The sequence below is a fragment of the Vulpes lagopus genome, chromosome 13, assembly GCF_018345385.1.
Source record: "Vulpes lagopus strain Blue_001 chromosome 13, ASM1834538v1, whole genome shotgun sequence".
Lineage (NCBI taxonomy): Eukaryota > Metazoa > Chordata > Mammalia > Carnivora > Canidae > Vulpes > Vulpes lagopus.
The window spans coordinates 43,857,504-43,877,702 of record NC_054836.1 but is presented as its reverse complement, the minus strand read 5'-3'; the positions used below and the strand labels follow the sequence as shown (position 1 = coordinate 43,877,702).

General features: G+C 37.6%; 1 protein-coding gene across 1 annotated transcript in view; it reads right to left on the bottom strand.

Annotated features, from left to right (window-relative positions):
* Positions 1-19,966, bottom strand: part of ITPRID1 (ITPR interacting domain containing 1) — a 103,671-nt gene extending 83,705 nt beyond the window's left edge. Inside the window, 1 exon segment of the mRNA XM_041728216.1 lies at positions 19,922-19,966. The gene's annotated coding sequence lies outside the window, so the exon portion shown is untranslated.
* Between the last annotated feature and the right edge of the window lie 233 nt (positions 19,967-20,199).

Here is a 20,199-nt window from a genome sequence, read left to right as displayed (position 1 = left end):
TAAGAACTACTAAGTAAATAAATGCAATAACAATATCTGCTAATTAAATTCAATTCAATATTTTACTGTCTACTCTGTAAAGAAACTTTGAAGAGCTTATAGTTGATCACAAAAAATAGTACTTATTAACCATATATTGCGAAGTAGAACATAATATGCATTTTAAGAGAAGTATAAAACAACTGTTCTCAAATAGTAAAGGAGAAAAATGTTCATTTAGGGAAATAAAAAAGGTTTCTTGGAAGGGGAAGTATTGGCTCTGGCTCTTGAAGATGGGTAATGGATAGGCAAACATTCCAGACAGGGGGATTAAAATGCATGTGAGCAATTATAGCATAAATTTCACCAAAGGGCTATTCAGCAGTGGATTTGCAACCATTAAACAGATGTTCTTCCATGTTAGCTTACTGAAATCACAAGTCATCTTAGCTGATGGTGTGATGATTAATTTTATGTGTCTACTTGACTCCAGTACAGGGTGTCCAGATATCTGGCTAATCATGATTTCTGGGTGTGTCTATGAGGGTGTTTCCAGAACAGATTAGCATTTAAATCAGTAGACTGAGTAAAGCAGATTGCTCTCCCCAGTGGGGACAGGAATTATTCAATCTATTGAGGTCTGAAGAGAAGAAAAAGGTGGAAAGAAAATTCTCCTTTTCTCTGTCTGACTGTTGAGCTGGGAAATCAGAATCCTCATGCTATAGTACTGGGATTTACACCAGAGATGTTCCTGGCTCTCAAGCTTCAGATTCAGACTAGATCTATGCCACCAGCTTTCCCAAGTCCCGAGCTTACAAATGGCAGATCATGGAATGTCTCAGGTTCCACAATTACATGAGCAATATATAGGTAGATAGATCAATGGATAGATAGATATAGATTTCTCTCTTTCTCTCTCTCTCTAATTGAGTATATATAATTATGTTTATGTTATATACATATAAATATGTGCTATCTCAATTATCTCATTTCTCTGAAAGAACCCTGACCAATGCAGATTGCTGTTTCTCTTAAGAATACTCTTAGTTGGGCTCTATCACAATTTCCTTCTATACACCTTGCCTGATATCTATAAAAAAAATGACCTGTCAAGCAATTTGCTTTAAGATTTTCAGGTGTACACATCTCAAGTTTAAAACATGTTGTTAGGGCTTCCTAGGTGGCTCAGTTGGTTAAGTGTCTGCCTTTGGCTCAGGTCATGATGGGTCCTGGGATCAAGCCCCACATCAGGCTCCCTGCTTAGTGGGGAGTCTGCTTCTCCCTCTCCCTCTGCCTCTTCCCCTCTGCTCATGCTCATGCTCAGTCTCTCTCTCAAATAAATAAGTAAAATCTTTAAAAAAATATTGTTATGCAATAAAAATTGCGTATTTCAGTCCTTTTTTTTCGGTCCTTATAATGGTTAACTTCTTAACTACAATGAGAAAGTGTTCCATCCAAGAACACAGAAATAGATGGTAGTGAGGAGAAGAGATCAAGACCTAAGTCAGCCCCTGGGTCTAAATCATCTTTCCTATCTGAATTATTCACAAAGGCAAATTCTAGCATATTCTTTATTCTTCTAACATCAAAGGTATCATCATCCTTGCCTTCCCACTGTGACCATAACCATAAAATCTCTCAGGGAATGTAGAGAAGGAAACATATTATTCTTTATAAGTGATTATGAGAAACTGTCCTGATATTACAACTTTATACCTGTTGATTATATTGAAAAGAAAAAGCCTGTCCCAGATAAAAATCTACATATGCAGAAGTAGGTTATCAATGCATTGTTGGAAGAATTCCTTCATTAAGTCAGGTAGACTTTGTATTATTTCTTAGAACGGTATGTGAATTTATAGTTATTTCTAAATTTAAAATTTAGTGGAAAAAATGCAAAACAAAACAAAAAGAAAGCCCTATACAATTCATCAAACTAAATGCCAATAGTATTAAGGATTTTTTTTAAAAGATTTTATTTATTTATTCATGACAGACTGAGAGAGAGAGGGAGAGAGGCAGAGACACAGGGAGAGAAGCAGGCTCCATGCAGGAAGCCTGACGTAGGACTCAATCCCAGGTCTTCTGGATCACACCCTGGGCTGAAGGCGGTGCCAAACCACTGGGCCACCGTAGCTGCCCTAGTGTTAAGGATTTAATATGAAAAGATGAAATAAAAATAGTCTTAGAATAAAATATTCTAAAAGAGTAGAACTTTTTTTTAATCTTGAGGTGGTAAAACTGTGGAAAAATGACCCCAAAGTGAATAAAGGGAAATCACAATGGATTTAACAAGTTAAGAATTTAAAATTTCCTATGGGGATCCCTGGGTGGCGCAGCGGTTTGGCGCCTGCCTTTGGCCCAGGGCGCGATCCTGGAGACCCGGGATCGAATCCCACATCGGGCTCCCGGTGCATGGAGCCTGCTTCTCCCTCTGCCTGTGTCTCTGCCTCTCTCTCTCTCTCTCTCTCTCTCTCTGTGTGTGTGACTATCATAAATAAATAAAAATTAAAAAAAAAAAATTTCCTATGGCAAAAATGATAAAAATGTCAAAATGTCAAAAAATCTGTAAAAATATTGACAGTATATATGACATGAAAAACTTTTTTTAAAATTTTTTTAATAATAAATATATTTTTATTGGTGTTCAATTTGCCAACATACAGAATAACACCCAGTGCTCATCCTGTCAAGTGCCCCCCTCAGTGCCCATCACCCATTCACCCCCACCCCTTGCCCTCCTCCCCTCCCACCACCCCTAGTTCGTTTCTCAGAGTTAGGAGTCTTCCATGTTCTGTCTCCCTTATGAAAAACTTTTATATCCTTGATGTATGACATGCAATTATAAATCAATAAAAAAGATACATAGAAATAAAAGCAATGTAATGAAGCAATACAAAAATAGGGAAATCAGGGTACCTGAATGGCTCAGTTGGTTAAGTTTCTGACTCTTGATCTCAGCTCAGGCCTCAGTCTCAGGGTTGTGAGTTTAAGCCCTACTTTGGGTTCTAAGCTTTTTTTTTTTTTTTTTAAGGGTACTCTATGAATGGCTAAAAAATGTAAATGTAATATTCAAGGAAATGAAAACTAAAAAGACAATAGGTTACCATATTAGATTCTCAGAAATTCATTAGTGTGAAAACACCTAGAAGTTGGGAAATTGACACTCGTCATTGTGGAAATATTAATTACTTGAACCTCCTGGAGAGCTCAGGTAATATGTACCAATGTCTAAAGGATGCAGACCTGTGGGGAGATGGGAAAGCTATTCTTTAGAGTAGAATGCCAACAAATAATGATGGCAAGAATGGAAGAGTTAGAAAATCATCCTCTGAACCACAATGAAGTAATAAGTACCAGTGAAAATGACACACAAGTCCCAATAGTTACAAAAGAAAGTCAAAATAGCATCTTCATCTTATCTCAGAAACATTGCTTGAAATGGTATTCACAAACTAGGGGAAATAAACTAACAATTTTGAGCCTAGAGCATTTCCATTCCCTGTGTTTTTTTATCTTTCCATGTTAATGGCAGCCACCAGGCAGTCACAGGAGTGCTGAAATCATCTGGGCCAGAATCCATGACAATTAGATTGCTCACCTTATTGCTAATAGTCTTTCTTCTGGGGCATCACTGGGTCATACAGCTGCAAGTAAAGGAGTTTCAGAACATACCACAGCTGCCCTTCCATTCCAACAGACAGAAAATGAGAATAGTGGACTAATACCTTTCCCCCACAGGCTGGAAACAAACAAATGGAAAGAATGACTATACCAGAAGAAAAGAATTTTGGCAGAGAAGTGGCCCTTGTAGCTTGCTTGTAGTTGATCTCAGAAAGTGTCTGTTTTTATTTGGATGCCTTCCTGTCTCCTTGAGAATCACAGCTGCTAACACTAAAAAGTCCTTGTGACCACAGAACTGTGACCAGGTTTCTACCTGCTCCTATTTAGAAGTGAGGCATGGGAAAGCCAGGACAGTGTGCAGCTGGCCACAATCTGCAGTCAAATTGGGGATAAAGATACATAGTGATTCTCTCCACCCTCCCCTCCAAGAAAGCAGTTAGAAAGTAGTTAGAAATGACAGGATTATTAGTAACAAGTCCTGGACTCAGGGGAAGTGTGTTGGGGGCCGGGGGTGGGGTGGGGAATGAATACAATGGTTCCAGTTGTGTTTTTATTTCTATGAACCCTCTGGCTGTTCCTTTAATGCCCTTGACTGTTGGCAGTAACGTCAGGTCTGAATGCCGGGCTAGAATGTACTTTGCTGAGGAAGTAAAGCAAACTTGTCTTCATTTGGTTACCATGGTTATGGTACTGTGTGTTACCAACCCAACAATTTGCATTGCAAACCGTCACTGGAGATGCGGACTGTGGAACCTGATATTCCAGGTGGAGAGATTCAATTCCCAGGAAGTTCTACTGGAAAGTTCAGAGGATACAAAACATAAACATACACACATATTCCCAAACCCATAAAGAAAAGGACCAAACTGTTAAGGCTAATAGTCCTGCCTTTGTGGGATTTCAGTATCTAAGAAGAATTTTAATTGAAAGATCAGGCAATTCCACTTGAGAAAGATAAATAAGCACCATGTCAACTTCATCCTAAAAAAATTAAATTTCACGGTCACATTTACTGTGCATCCTTACAAAGGACAGAATGCGAAAGCACTACCTAAAAGTGATTCTATTCTTGAGTTGTGCATGCCAACAATTCTTTTCATCTTGAAAAACTGGATTATCAGAGTTACAATGATAGAAAAGAACATGTGGGGGCAGCCTGAGTGGCTCAGCGGTTTAGTGCTTGCCCTCGGCCCAGGGCGTGATCCTGGAGACCTGGGATCGAATCCCACATCGGGCTCCCTGCATGGAGCCTGTTTTACCCTCTGCCTGTGTCTCTGCCTCTCTCTCTCTCTCTGTGTGTGTCTCTCATGAATAAATAAATAAAATCTTTAAAAAAAAAGAAAATGAAAAGAACATGTGCATTTCAAATGATATTTAATTAAAAACAAAACAAAACAAAACAAAAAACCAGAAACCTCAAGGGGGCCTGGGTGGTTTTTAGCAACCAGCTCTTAGTTTCAGCTCAGGTAGTGATCTTGGGTTGTCAGACTGAGCCCTGTCTTGGGCTCTGTGCTCAGTGCAGGCTGCTTCAGATTCTTTCTTCTTCTACTCTCTCTCTTTCTCTCAAATAAATAGATAAAATCTTTAAACAACAAAACCCAGGTACTCCAATATATAAAACGGAAGGACTAAGGTTGTCTTCAAGGTGAATGAAGAGAAAAGCCTCATATATCTCCCACTTCCAACCCCATGACAGCTTGTGAGTTCCTCTGCAGAGCTCCTAGTATCTGCAAGCAAGATTTGAATAGCCCTATAAACTGGCCTTGAACCTATCCTGGGAGTTGTTCCTTGTCTATCAGGATTTTTTTCACCTCTTTACCACTAGTATCTGAGACCTTTACCCTCAGGAGCCCAGGAGTGTCTCAAAGGCCTGAAGTAACACCACATCCTTTTCCTCCTGTGGCATCCACTGACCATTTATTCTTGAGAAGACTAGAACATCTGCACCACTCACTACGATATGATGGTCTTGCACAAAGGCTAATTGACAAGACAACTTTAATTGAAATATCATGTTCAGAACTACACTTAGAAGATGAAGTCCCTCTTTCAACAATTTTCATTTCAGAAGATTTTTTTCAAAAGTGATTTTTAAAAATAAAAATGAGCATGTAATTGCATCCACAAAGAAACCCTCAATTACCTGTATTTAGATTATCCATTAATTACATATGTATTTATTCATATAGCTCATTTTTTGAGAGGTTGAGTATACATGCACTGAAATCTGTATTAGAAATTAGGAGAACAGGACCCTGTCTAGCTTCTACTAGAATGATCTTGGGAAAATCAATTCCTCTTCAGAGGCATAGTTAAATCAGAAAAAGTAATGTGTACATGACTGAATTTTAAAATAAAGCTTTCTGCATGAAAAGTAAAGAAGATATATATCAAAATCTGTGAAACTTTGAAACTGGCAATTGATAGCTAGTGCATTGTTATTCTAAGAACAGTCTCCCAAATAGAACACTTCCTTCAGGTCTATCCTTCAGCTTACAGAAGGATACCCCTCGGCCACAAATAGATAAAGGTGAATTTGTTCACTGTCTAAGAGAGGAGGATAAAGTAGGTCAAAACGACAAGAGAGTTGCTAAGTTTTTCCGGAGAAAAAGAAAGAATTTTACAGGATCTTATAGGTAGAGCTCTTGGCCCAGCTTTGAGGGTTTGGAAAAAGCATCTTGGAAAATATCAAGTCTAAGCTTGGTCCTAAAGGAGAATAGAAGTTAGTCAATGAGGTGAGGGAGAAGGGAAGATAAACTAAAGGGAGGGGAGAAGGGAAATATACTAAAAGGTGAAAGTTCTCCAGTTAGAAGGGAGGTGAGTATAGAGCAAAAGTGAGATTGGAAAAGTGATGCCACACATTTTCCGTATTTTCAATAAGTAGGTCATTCTCAGAGCTTTGGTTTCTTTGGATTTACACAGTAATCTTATAATGGAATGTCAAGGATAAGGAAAATGAGACCCAGAAAAGCTAAGTGATTTGACAGTTTCACAAAATGAATTTTTGTGTATTAGGCACTAAAACTAAGGTGTCAGGAACCCCCTATGTAACACTTCTACCATTAATGGGTCATCCTGGGAAAACAGGCTAAAAGAAGCACAGTGTTAATATCTCTCCTATTAGGTGAGTGCACCTATAATCTCATGAAGTCTCCTGGTAGACTTCTCAAAGTGCCAGGAAGTAAAAGTAAGCCCCTATGTTCTACATAGGGTGGGAGGAAGGTGGAGGGAACAGCATGTGCAAAGTCCTTTGGACAAAAAAGAGAATTGTCCACTTGAAGAATTGCAAGAGTCTAGGTATGGCTCCTATAAAACCTACGAAGAGTCGTTTCAAGTGATATAGCTGGAAAGGGAAGGAATAACCAGATCATGGAAAATGTTATATGCTATTAAGAGGTTAAGTTTTATTCTGAGAGTAGTGGGAAGTGACATGATCAAATTTATATTCTAAAAATGTCCTCTTGCTTCAATATGGAGAATGGAATGAACAGAAGGAACAAAACTGAAAACGAGAGGCTGGAAACCAAGTGAAATATAATGGTGACTGCAACCATAGCCCTAAGATTAGAGATAAAAATGTGAGCAATGTAGGACTATATGGGAGAAAAAAAATCAGTAGGTTTTATTGATTCCTTACTATGTGGGGGTGGGGAGTGAAAGACTTTTCTCAGGTTCCCAACTTGGGTACATGGTCCATATCATTTTCTTCTTGAGCAGGATTATAGAAGGAGTAAGTTTATGGAGGGAATTGGTGTGTTTTGTTTTGCAAATATAAGGTTACTGTGGAAACACTGAGGGGAAGTATCAGTATGTAGTTTGGATAGGGAGTCTAGAGTTCAATAGTGAAGTCTGGGCTAACATACATGTGCAGTCACAGAAGAGCTCCTAGTTGAAGCCAAGGTGGCAGATGAATTCATTCCAGAAAGGAATCTAGAGTAAGAGGAGAATCTAGACCAAGAAGATGAGGAAAAGTGTTAAGATTGCCAAAAGCAGAATCAGGCTTGTGAGCTGTAAAGAACTGAAACCTTTGACCTACATGAGAAGCCAAATTATAATCATCAGGTTGCTTGGAGTGGAGAATAGAGTCAGATGAACTGTTGAAATGTCTACTGTAGTAAACTACCATAGGGAGAGACAACAGACAGTTGAGATTTTTAGCAAAAGGGTTCTCGGAGCACAATGTGGTGCTCGATCCCAGGACCTTGAGATCATGATCTGAGCTGAAACAGAGTTGGACGCTTAACTGACTGAGCTACCAAGGCACTCCAAAATGGAATTCATTCTTATCCTTATCTTATAGATGAGGAAACTGAGGCTCACAGATATTAAAACAACTGTCTTCAGTCACACAAGTTGTATGAGTAGAGGCAGAGGACAGGCAAATCTAGGTCAATTGACCCCCAAGTCCATATGCTTAATAATTACACATATTTCCAGAGCTCAAAAAAAGAATATGCAAACAGCTCTTATATACTTCACAAATGATTATTCAGGGACGGAGAGCACATTTTTTCAGAGAGGTCAGTTTTCCAAGTATATTTAGCCCTGGGCTCATTGAGCTGAGTCAGAGAAATGGTTGTCATGTTTGCTGAGGCAATTTCTATGCAGTTCTAAGAACCTGGCTGAACAGTGACAAGAGCTAAAGGTAGGTTTTCCTTCCTTCTGCATTTATGCAAAGACACTCTAGTTCAATAGCTTTGGACCTTCACAATGAGCTAGAAACTTACTAGAAAACATAATCTCCATGTACAGTACAATTAAATGATGATTGGGATTGATTTATAAATTAGGAAGCTACAAAAATTAATGAGAGGCAATTCTTTCCTAAGTAATCTTTAGCAGATAATATAATAAATCTAGATGCTAAATGCATAGCATGAGATTAAGAGACCCCAAATAACTCTATGTTCCACTAGATGGACATTAAGATGGTATTTCATTTTAGAAGACATTTAACAACGCTTATTATATTTTCACCCTTAGAGCTAAATTTGACACATCATGACTGTTCAACAAATATCTGATATTCATTCTCATCATAATAAATCCTGCTAGGTCAATTCAATCTTTCTACAGTAAAGATCCAAATTAAAAGCTGCCTCCACTGTGAAGGAGATGTCCCTCCCCCTCAGCCACCCCTGCCTCCCATTTTACTTATGCTGGTCCCAGAGCACTTACCATATTGTGCTTGCTATAAGACCACTGAGTCTCAACTGGAACTGATTTTCCCAATGGGATCTTTGGCCATGTCTGGAGACATTTTTGTTGTCACAGTGTGGTGGAGGATGCAACTAGAATCTAATGAATAGTGGCCAAGGACACTGTTCAACAGGCACAGAGCAGCTAGCTTCCCCCAACAAGGAAGAATTTTTCAGTTCCAAATATCAAGAGTGTTGAGATAGAAAAACCTTGTATTACACAAAAGATAAGTATAAATTTCTTAGGAAGTAGGACCCCTTAGTTCCAGTGCTGGTTCCAGCATGTACTATATGTGAGACACTATGCAGGTCTCAATCTCTGAGACTCGGTATTCTCACCAGTAAAATGCAAACATTTATTTCACAGATGCTTCTTTATTGAGTTATTGTAAGGATCACTGCAATAATGTATGAAAAATGTTCTTTAAACTTACTACAATCATCTTAGATGCATTATGATTTGTATGTTTGGTGACAATAATAATAATAATCATGCAGGCAGTTTGGATACATAGATTTAGAGCTCAGTAATGAAAGAAACTGGATTTCAGATCTAAATAGAATCTTATTAATTTTAATTTCATCTCAACAAGTATTTATGAGCAATATCCCTGGGCTAGCTTTCTTCTAGGTACTATAGATATAAAAATAAGATATTCTCCCTGAATTAAGGATCTCTCTTTTCAGGATAGAAATAGAGTCATAAACAAAAAGTTATAATACTATGTGAAATAATCTAAGATAACAGGGAATAGGTGAATAAAGTTTTTTAGAGGCAGAGCAATTCAAGATATATTTTAAAAGTTTATGGACTGCGTTATTACTGGCAACAAGAACAAAAAAACCCTTTCTTTACTATCTCACTTTACTGATCCCCATGGGGGAAAACATACATTCTTATGACTTAGATTTTTATCTACTCTACAGAAGATGAAAGTTGGCAAGAAAATTGAAATTGCTTTTTAACAATGAATATGTTAACTCTGACCATATAGGAAAGTAATACAGTGGAAGTGGCTCTCTAATCTTTACTCCTGAAAAGGAACCACTAGTCATGTCTCAAATTAGCTGCAGACACTCTAAGTTGCTTACCACTGTAATCGAGGTATAAAACGCTTTCAGAAGGCAAATGAATGGTATTGGGGGATGTTTTCCAGGACCCTACAGGCAGTTGGATCATATTGCCATTTACTTTACTCATAGGAAATAAATAACTGGTCTATAAATGTCTGATAAACTGAACCAATGTGACACAGTAATATAAGAAGTGGGTACTGATTTTACTCCTTCCCTAAGTCACTGCATGTTTGACTGGAAGGGAGAGTACCAAATATTCAGAGACATTTTATAGAAAACAATAAGTGAAGTCACACATTGTCTTGAGTACTAAAAAATATCAGGATCATTGAATAGCTGTTATATTAGTTATGTAGACTCCCTACACTGTCCCTTGTCATGTTCCTTTCCATAAATGTATTCAGTGTTTTCTGCTTTAGTGGTTCCAAGCCTTTTTAGTCAAAAGGGTTCTTCAGTAGCTCAAGAAGAACCATCACCCTTACAACTACCATTTCTGTCAACAAACCTCGCAAAGTAAGTAAAAAGATCAGGTTTCTGACACAATCCTAATGAGGGATGGTGTATGTGTTACTATTTCACAACATAAACACATTGAATATGACACAGTTTGAGAGCACTGAAGATCCCTCATGGATACATTCCAGGAGAATCTCTTCTATTTTTGTGGGCTTTGCCTCCAGGAAACCCACCAAGTTATCTCAGTGAAGAGGTAAGAAAGATTCCTTCATGGTTCTGGGAGAAGGAAAGGAAAAGTAATCATTATGAAATACGTTCAGATCCTTCTCCACAGCAATGGCCTACTTTCCAGGGGGAAAAAGACTTTGCAAGACCCTTAGCCCAATTGTGGAAGAGCATTTCTCCTATACTAGACTATATTAGCCTTGTCTTACCTAAGGAAAAAAAAAACATAGTCCACAGGGGTCAGGGCTTCTTCGAGGATATAAACTAGGAATGCTGTTGCCAGGTAGGGTAACTGTGAGCAGGGGGGAATAGGTTCTTCCACTAGAGAAACACTTGTGAAAGTCACAGCCCTAACACTTAGGCCATGTAAGACTAAGATCCAATCAGAAGATTATAAAATGCTTCCTCTCCCTGTGATTTAATCAACACACCAGCAGGGTTCTCATATAATAATAGTGGATTACAGCTGAAAGAGTTGCAAGTCTCTGTCTCTGTCTCTCTTTCTCTCTGAGGAGTTATTTAGGACCAAAGTCAACAAGATAGAAGATAAAAACAAGGATACTAGAGGAATTTGAAACCTCTGGCACGTAGAGCTATCACAAACATTAAACATAGTCCAACTCCTAATCAGATTAACATAAATTCTCACATTATAGTCTAGTAGCCTCTTATTTACCTCCTATTACCTGATACAACATGCATTACTTTTAACAAAAATTTATAAAACATATCAAAGACAAAAAAACCAAAAAGCACAGTCTGAAAAGACAACACAATCATTAGAACCAAACTCAGATATGACACAGATGTTGGCATGATCAGGTAAAGATTGTAAAATAATTATGATTAATATGTTAAGGGTATAATGGAAAAAGCAGACAGCATGCAAATGAAGTTGGAGCAGAGAGATGGAAACTTTAAGAAAAAAATCGAAAAGAAAGTCTAGAAATAAAAAAAAAATATTTCAACAGAAATGAAGAATGCATTTGATGAAATCATTAGTAGACTCACACAGCAGTGGAAAGAATCAGTGAGCTTAAAGTTGGCCAGGAGCAACTTTCCAAACTGAAAAGGCAAAGAGGAAAAAGGATGAACTCTAAAACAGAACATTCAAGAACTATGGGACAATTCTAAGTTGTGCCATATACAGTTTCAGTATCAGAAAGAGAAGAGAACAGAGCAGAAAAAAATATTTAAATAATAGCCGAGAACTTCCCAAAATTAACAACAGACTCCAAACCACAGATTTAGGAAATTCAGAGGGCACCAGACAGGATTAATATGAGGAAACCACACCAAGGTACAGCATTTTCAAACCATAGAAAACTAAAAGTGAAAAAGAAAATTTTGAAAGGAACCAGAGAAGGGGAAATGTACCTACAAAGGAACAGGGTAAGAATTATAGCAGACTTCTCACCAGAGGGCATATAAGCAAAATGAGAGCGAAGTAAATATTTCAAATATTGAATGAAGAAAATCCCATCAAATTAGAACTCAATCCAGTGAAATAATCTTTCAAATGTGAAGGAAAAATTAAAGACATTCTCAGAAACAAAAAAAATGGCAAAATTCATCACCTGTAGAATTGTCTTGCAGCAAATATTAAGAGAATTTCTTCAGGTAGAAGGAAAACAATATAGGCCAAAAATCTGGATCTTTAAAAGAGATCATGGGAGAATAAAAAAAATGTTTAGTTTTTGCTATTCTTAGTTGATCTAAATTATAACTGTTTGAAGTAATAATAGTAACAATGTATTGGGTGGTTATAGTATACAGAAAGCTGGAATGAATACCAGTAATATCACAAATGGGATGGGAGAAGAAATTGGGAATATTCCATTGTAAGGCATCTGTATTATACATGAAGTGGCATAGTTATTTAAAAGCAAATTTTTAGGGGTTCCTGGGTGTCATAGTCGGTTAAACATTGGACTCTTGGTTTTGGCTCAGGCCATGATCTCAGGGTTGTGAGATCAAGTCCCACATGGCCTCCATGCTCAGCATGGAGTCTGCTTAAGTTTCTTTCTCTCTCTCCCTCTGTCCTCTCCTGTGCATGCTCTCTCTCTCTCTCTAAAATAAATAAATTAATGAATCTTAAGAAAATTAAAAGTGCATGTAGATTAATTTAAAATAGGTATTGTAAACTCTAGTGAAATCACTAAACATGTTTTAGAATAAATATAATACAAGCTAAGACAGGAAATATATAATCATATAAAATGCTCAATAAAACCAAAGAAAGCAGGAAAAGGGGGGGAAATGAAGAACAAGTACAACCAATAGAAAACAATTACTAACACAGTAGATACTAATCCAATTATATCAATAATTCCTTTAAATGTGTATGGTCTAAATACACCAGTTAAAAAAAATACTGTCAGAATGGATAAAAAAAAAATCTAGCCCTAATTATATGCTGTCTATAAGAAATGCACTTTAAATATAAGGACTCGGAAAAATTAAAAGTAAAAGGGATGGAGAAAGGGATACCACACTAATCAAAAGAAAGCTGAATTAGCCATATTTATTTCAAAGTTGACTGCAGAGCCAAGGAGAGTATCAGGGATAAAGATGGGCATTATATAATGATAAAGGTAGAAATTCTCCAAGAAGACATGACAATCTTGTGTGTACACCTAACACAAGAACATCAAAATACATGATGTGAAAACTGACAAGAGCTTAAAAGAGAAATAGACAAATTTACTGGTACAGTTGCAGGCTTCAGTACTCCTCTTTTAGTAACCAATGCAGAGTAGGCAAAAATCAGTAAAAGTTTGACAGCCTGAACAACACCAGTTAATCAACTTGATCCAAATAACATTTATAGAAACCTGCATCCAACTACTGAGGAATATACATTCTTCTCAAGCTCACATAAGATATTCAACGAAATTGACCACATACTGGGCTATAAAATACATTTACAAGACTAGATAAATTGAAAGACGTAACACATTTACAAGACTAGAAATCACACAAAACGTGTTCTCATGTGCAAAGAAATCAACCTGGAAATTATAAACAGAAAAAAACCTGGGAAATTTCAAAATAGAGATTAGACAACACAATTCTAAGCCACGTAACATAGAGTTAAAGAAGAAATCTCAAGATAAATCTTAAAATATTTTGAACTAAATGAAAATGAAAACGCAAAATTACGAAAGCCATGCTTAGAAGGGAACTGATAGCATCTATTTTAGAAAAAAAAATAAAGATCTAAAATCAATAAACCAAACTTCTGCCTTAGGAAAAGAGGGAAGAAGAGCAACATAAGCCTCAGTAAGCAGGAGAAAAAAAAAGAAATTAATAAAAAGGAGAGTGAGAATCAATGAAGTTGAAAACAGAAAAACACTAGAGAAAAATTAATGAAACCAAAACCTGTTCTTTGAAATGATTGATGAAAGGGAAAAAATCTCTAGCCAGGCTAACAGAATAAAAGGGAAAAGACACAAATGTAAGGCGGGAGCGGGATTTCTCACAGTTGGAGTGGAAATTTACAAACAAGCAAGGGGAAGAGGCTGCAGTGACCCACGTGGTAATGGATTGGACTTGGAGACCTCAGTGTTAGCTCATGATTAGCTTCCTGTAGGTACAGCTGGTTACATACAGACATGCTTATAGGTATGTCTGTACACATGGGTCGGCATAAGTGTATCTATTTCCTCCCTCTGTCAGCTCAGAGGGCCTAGAAGCAAAACACCCTGCCGTTAATAAGCATGGCTAGTACCCAGATCTTGGTTTCTGATACCCTTCTCCAATAAAAGGAGCCAATGCTCCTTGAGAGACAGCTGATTTTAGGGCTAAAGCAGGAAATATAAAACGTGAACTTAAGCTCCTGACAGTGCCAGAAGGTAAGGAAGTGCTACACACACACACACACACACACACACACACACACATACATTGATGCAGTACGTCAGAGATCCAAAAGCCAGCTGAAAAAGGTCCTAAATGGCCAAAGCTGGTACAATTTGAGCACATACTAAATAAAACATAGATCATAACCAAAAGTTTAATATCAGTAGCCATGAGTTCTCACTGATACAAATACATGATTGAATAAATAAATAATTGTGGGAAAATAGACAAACCTCCCATGCAGAAGAAGTCCAAATAATTCAGGTCGATAAGCCACCTTCTAACTTCCCACTCCTTGGATGTGGGCTATGCACAGTGACTTTCTTTCAGAGAGGGAAGTATAAGGTGTGTGTGTGTGTGGGGGGGGTAACTTTACAGTAGAGATACCAGACAAACAGAATCTGAGCAGGATGATCAAAGTTAGAATCAGAAATCATGTCATGTTGAAGTTACGTACCCCTGATTCGGCATGAGAAGGATGCTGCTTTATTTCTGGGAGCTTCCTCACCCATACTCATAACCCCACTCCAATCATGAGACAAACCACCAGGCAAATTCCAACTAGGGGACAGTCTACAAAATATCTGGTCAATATTCTTTTAAAAAAATGTCAAAGTCATCAAAAACAAGGAAAGTCTAAAAAACTATGTCAGTCAAGAGGCGCCTAAGAAGATATGCCAACAAAATGTAATGTGGTGTTCCACAAGGGATCATGGAACAGAAAAAAGAACACTAGGTAAAAAGTAAAGAAATTTAAAGTATGGGCTTTAGTTAATAATAATGTATCAATATTTTTCCATTAATTATAACAAATATACTACACTAATATAAGATGTTAATAACAAGGAAAAGTAGATACAGGAAACTCTGTACTACCTTTGCAATTTTTCTATAAATCTAAAACTATTAATAAATAAAAAGTTTCATTTATGTGGAAATTGACCTAGATGGCATTTAGTATATCCATTTCAATGCTAAGATACAGTGACTTTAAAGTAGGATATTTTGCCACCCAGGGATCCCTAAAGTAGGATATTTTTGATAGTGTGCTAATAGATACATGTATCTATTATATTATATATATAATATATATATTATCCATTGAAATTATACATATATTGAGAGAGATTCAAAACAATATATATATATTTAGAGATATAATAGCATTATGATCTCTGGACTCTATAATCTCTGATTATGGGCAATTTTAATTTTCTTCATTTTATTTGACAGTATTTTTTTAAAGAATTTATTTATTTATTTCAGAGAGAGAGAGAGCACAAGCAGAGGAAGGGGCAGTAGGGGAAGTGGACTCACCACTGAGCAGGGAGCCCAACATGGGACTCGATCTCAGGACCCTAGGATCATGACCTGAGCTGAAGGCAGATGCTTAACCGGCTGAGCTACCCATGTGCCCCTATTTGACAGTATTTTAAAAGCAATTTACCAAGGACACAATTATTTTTGTAAACTAAACGAAAGTTAATTGAAGTTTAAGTTTTTAAAATCAGTGGCTCTCCATGACGAGTGATGCCCGGCTGTGTGTCCCTGCTCCAAGCTCTGTTAGCACCCTGTCCTGACCCCTGTCATTGCCTTTATAAGAAGCCATCTTATGCATTTATGTTTTTTGTCTGTCTTTCTTCTGAGATTACAAAATTCTCAAGGAAAAAAATGTCTGCACTCCTAGCACCTGTGGAGAGTCTGGTAGACTGCGTCCTTAGGGACACAGGCAGAGGGCAGTCCGGTGTAAAATCTGGGACGAGTAACTGCTCTAGTTTCCTCACATGAAAAATGAAAAATGTGGGCTGCTGCCATCTCTGGGGTTCCTTCCAGATCTAGGATTCAAGATTCTTTTCCCATCTCAATGAATTGGGCATAAATTCACAAAATAGGAACTCTGGGGAGATTATGTGACTTGCCCAAATTCTTCTTTTGCATCTTCTGGAAGATGATGGAAGATTGAGATTCAGGAAATGTCTGCTCTTTGGGAATTGGTTCAGAAAGTCTTTTTCTGTAAGTTTTAAATAATTTATTATTTGCAGTTAAATTTGTCTTTGAAAATTTACAAATGCCTGAACAAACCGTAATGGTTAAAATATGAAAGGATTAAATATGAGGATAATTATTTTGCAAGATCTTAGTGAAAGTCTTTTTTTTTTTTTAATTTTCTACACAAAGCAGAAAATATCCTGTGTGATGAAGTGAGCATATTGCTGTATATGTGTCCCTCGAATTGTGCTGCTTTTTCCTTGGACCCGAGATTAGAGAAGAATGATGGAAAAGCACGATTCACTGTCTACACATCTGAAAGTCAAACTCCAAGGCCTTTCCACCATCAGTGATCCTGCTCTGTCTTAACCAGCAATATTCTCCAGCTCTCCCACTCCTGTCCTCCTGTCCCTCAGTAACTCTGACGGCTTGAGACATTAAGTTCAGCAAAAAAGCCTATTACAGTGGTTTCCTATTGATCTGTAACAAATTACTACAAACTTAGCTTTAAGACAACACACATTGATTATCTTACAGTTTTGGAGGTCAGAGGTCCAAAATCAGTGTCACTGGGCTCAAATCAAGGTGTTAGTTAGCAATGTTGCATTCCATTCTGGGGGCTTTGGGGGGAGGATCCATTTGCTTACCTTTCCCAGCTTCTAGAAGCTGCCTGCATTGCTTGGCTCAGGGCTGCTTCCACCAGCTTCGAGGCCAGCAGGGTAGTGTCTTCAGATCTCTGTGACACGGACCCTCTGCCTGTGTTATCACATCTCCTTTTCTGATTCTGACTCTCCGCTTCTCTCTAATAAGGACCCTGTGATCACCCTACATCCACCCAGATAATTCCAGATAATCATCCCATCTCAAGACTCTTATTCAAATCTATGAAGTCCTTTTGGATACATAAGGTAATATGTTGAGATTTGCTATGGGGGCCATTATTCTATCTAGTGTATGTCCATCTTTCTTTTCCTAGCCAGTGGAGTGGACACCTCTTGTATGGAGCCCTATTTTCATGCAACCTGTGAGTCAGGCACCTTTGGTACCAGTCACATCTTGTCCCAGAGAAGTCATTGCTTTGTCATTTCTATAAAGATTGCCCTTTTAGGTAGCGTAAAAGGATACATGAGGCTCTAATTATGGCTATGTGAGCATATGATACTTTTGTATCAGGCAAAAATTTTTTTTTCTTAAGAGTATAGCTTTGGTGAGACAGACTTAGATTTCAATCTGGGCTCCACCCTCTACTATCTCTGTCACTTAGAGTGGGTGGCTTGCTTTTTTCTGAGCTTTGCCATCTCTGACTCAACCACAACTCTTGCCCTCCTTATACTATACCCCACCATCCCTGAGATTTTTTCTACTGAGATTTGAAAGATAGCTAGGGTATCTTAAATTATATAGTAAGAGGCAAAATTGAACTTCATAGACTTAATAGGAATAAATGAGCAGAAAACAAACAAGATCATATAATTTAGGTGGGGATTTTGCACAAAGAGTTTAACTTACTAAATCTCTTCTGGAAAATATTTTTAATTCTTATTATCTAGAACCTATAAACACATACCAAAAGACCTCTGAAAAAGTACCTAAAGTTCCAGTAAGACCCTAAGGTGATGAAACATTAAGCACATTATAAAATATGATGCTTATTAAAAAGGATTTACTATTAATCTTCTGGCCCCCCTCTCTCTTCTTGTCCAATCTTGCGTCTGGATGATTCTCTGTCACTCATTCAATTTATTTTGTGTGCCCCATGGTTTTGGGAATCCAGCTCCTTCTTTTCCTTTTATTGGAAAATAAAATTAAATTCCCAAAGTACTCCCCTTCCTTCCCCAATGTCCCTTTTTATCAATATTATATCGAATTGATTAAAAGTTCAATGTTTAATTAGGAGCCTAGTATATTATTAGCAACATAATTTATTAAGGGTTGACTAATATAATCTATATCTATCTATCTATCTATTCTATTCTATTTTTTCTTTTTTTTTCTTTTTTTTTTTTCTATTCTATTTTTTCTTAATGCACGTCTCTGGCATCTTATAACATGAAATAGCAAACAATTAGCCCCATCTGCAAAAGAGCACACCTCGATTTGTGCCCTGATTTCCTCATTCTCTCTTTCATCTTTCTTCCTTCAGTCATTTTTTTCTTTGCATAAGGAATGTATCACTTAGGCTCATTACCAACATTTTGAACAACACAATGTATATAACATGAAGTGAGAAAATGTTCCCATTTTCTCAATCTTGTGAAGTAATCATTATTGAAAGTGTTGCCAATTTTGTTCTCCAGGATTTTTCATCTGTAAACACCTGTTGGAAGTGATGCCATGACCAAGCACTTAGACCTGAGTTACTTTTTAGTGGCCACATAGTTGACCATTGTATGGACACATCATCATTTGTTTCTCTCTATTTCTTACTTTGCCGCAGAAAGCAGATTGTCTCGTTGTGTTTATCATTCCATGTATTTTTCAGTGGAGAAGTACCAAAAAGGAATGAAAAAGCAGCCCTACAGCTATTTCCTTTAAAAAAAAAAAATCCTTTCCCCCCAAACTCCCTTACTTCTTGATCTCTTATCTTGGAGGACTTGGGGGAGTGGCCCAGGAAGGTTGTTATTTAACAACATGTTATCAAACATGAATAAACAATTACTAGAGCACTTCCCTCTCTCCTGAGTACCCCAGTAATGGTGAAACCAGAACCAGCAGAAGTGAGAGGGAGCCCTGTGCTAACTTTAGAAAAATATCTGCTGAAAATAGTTACTTTTATTATATAGCAAGACAGACAGACAGACACACACACACACACACAATCATAAAATAAATGCAATTGTATTTCCATATGTTGATATATAAATATATATGTATAAATCTATTGTTCTATCAGAACATTCAATTTCATTAGTTTTAGCATGTTTCCTTAATTAACAACTTATATCAGTTAAAGATGAGGTAGCAAAACATTCTGAGTAGGGCACGCTGAACATTGTTCTGAATGACATCCTCCCACAAAAATATCCCCATCTGGAAACCGGAAGTGGAGCATCATGCTTCCAAGGGGCTCTTATCTCCCAGACTTCACTCCCTTCTCTCTCTTTCTCTCTCCCCTCCCCTGGAATCGGCTAGCCCTCATGACCACACTGTTTACTTGTTAATTCGGAGCCCCAGCTCTAGATTATTATTATCAGTGACCTTCCCCCACCCACAGAGAGACTCAGACTTGATTCTCCTCTGTCTCCCCCTCAGGGAACTCCCAGCCACTGTATCACAGGCAGCATTTCTCCTTGTTCTACTCGTTTCTAACAACTGCAGCGCTCTCACCAATGTCACCTGCACTCAACTCAAGCCTGTTAGCTTGCTCACAGTCAAAATAAACATATAAATACTTATAAATAAAAAGTACTTACAACTAGGAAAAGGGGAAGAGCAAGCAGGCTTTCTGTGTCACTTCTTTTAGTCATCAGGATGCTGAGGCACAAAGAAAAGTTCTTGACAAACAGCCTTACCTTTGCCCGTTGGAGTAGAGCTCAGGGGACAAGGAAAGCCCATCCCCTAAAGAAGCCGATCGTCACAGCCCCCTCCACTGGCCCCCATCCATCCACAACAAAAGCACCACTCCTGAACTGTCAGTTGTGTACCTGGACAGTTCCTGAAGGAAGCAGTATAGCATTTGACTAATCTTGCATAACATTTTCATAATCCACGCCCATTGTCCCAAGGAAAAACCTGTTTTCCTGATCTATTTTGTATCAGGAAACATTCAAAACAGGGGACTGAGATAGTG